The sequence below is a fragment of the Physeter macrocephalus genome, chromosome 11 (assembly GCF_002837175.3).
Source record: "Physeter macrocephalus isolate SW-GA chromosome 11, ASM283717v5, whole genome shotgun sequence".
Classification (NCBI taxonomy): domain Eukaryota; kingdom Metazoa; phylum Chordata; class Mammalia; order Artiodactyla; family Physeteridae; genus Physeter; species Physeter macrocephalus.
In genome coordinates, this window is record NC_041224.1 from 88321471 (window position 1) to 88322540 (window position 1070).

At 35.9% G+C, this 1070-nt stretch overlaps 1 protein-coding gene across 6 annotated transcripts in view; it reads left to right on the forward strand.

The window, feature by feature from the left end:
- The window catches only part of TRPM7 (transient receptor potential cation channel subfamily M member 7), a 114773-nt gene that overhangs the window by 16310 nt on the left and 97393 nt on the right, over nt 1-1070 (forward strand). The window lies entirely within an intron of this gene.

The window sequence follows — 1070 nt, forward strand, 5'->3', positions numbered from 1 at the left end:
ATCTTTAATTTCTTTCCTCAGTGTCTTATAGTTTTCTGCATACAGGTCTTTTGTCTCCCTAGGTAGGTTTATTCCTAGGTATTTTATTCTTTTTGTTGCAGTGGTAAATGGGAGTGTTTCCATAATTTCTGTTCAGATTTTCATCGTTAGTGTATAGGAGTGCAAGAGATTTCTGTGCATTAATTTTGTATCCTGCAACTTTACCAAATTCATTGTTTACCTCTGGTAGTTTTCTGGTGGCATTTTTAGGATTCTCTATACTATCATGTCATCTTCAAACAGTGGCAGTTTTACTTCTTTTCCAGTTTGTATTCCTTTTATTTCTTTATCTTCTCTGATTGACGTGGCTAGGACTTCCAAAACTATGTTGAATAATAGCGGTGAGAGTGGACATCCTTGTCTTGTTCCTGATCTTAGAGGAAATGCTTTCAGTTTTTCACCATTGAGAATGATGTTTGCTATGGGTTTGTCATATATGGCCTTTATTATGTTGAGGTAGGTTCCCTCTATGCCCACTTTCTGGAGAGTTTTTCTCATAAATGGGTGTTGAATTTTGTCAAAAGCTTTTTCTGCATCTATTGAGACCATCGTATGGTTTTTATTCTTCAACTTGTTAATATGGTGTATCACATTGTTTGATTTGCATATATTGAAGAATTCTGGCATTCCTGGGATAAACCCCACTTGATCATGGTGTATGATCATCATGGTGTATGATCCTTTTAATGTGTTGTTGGATTCTGTTTGCTAGTATTTTGTTGAGGAGTTTTGCACCTGTATTCATCAGTGATAATAGGTCTGTAATTTTCTTTTTTGTAGTGTCTTTGTCTGGTTTTGGTATCAGGGTTATGGTGGCCTCATAGAATGAGTTTGGGAGTGTTCCTTCCTTGCAATTTTTTCGAAGAGTTTGACAAGGATGGGTGTTAATTCTTCTCTAAATGTTTGATAGAATTCACCTGTGAAGCCATCTGGTCCTGGACTTTTGTTTGTTGGAAGATTTTTATTCACAGTTTCAATTTCATTACTTGTGATTGGTCTGTTCATATTATCTGTTTCTTCCTGGTTCAGTC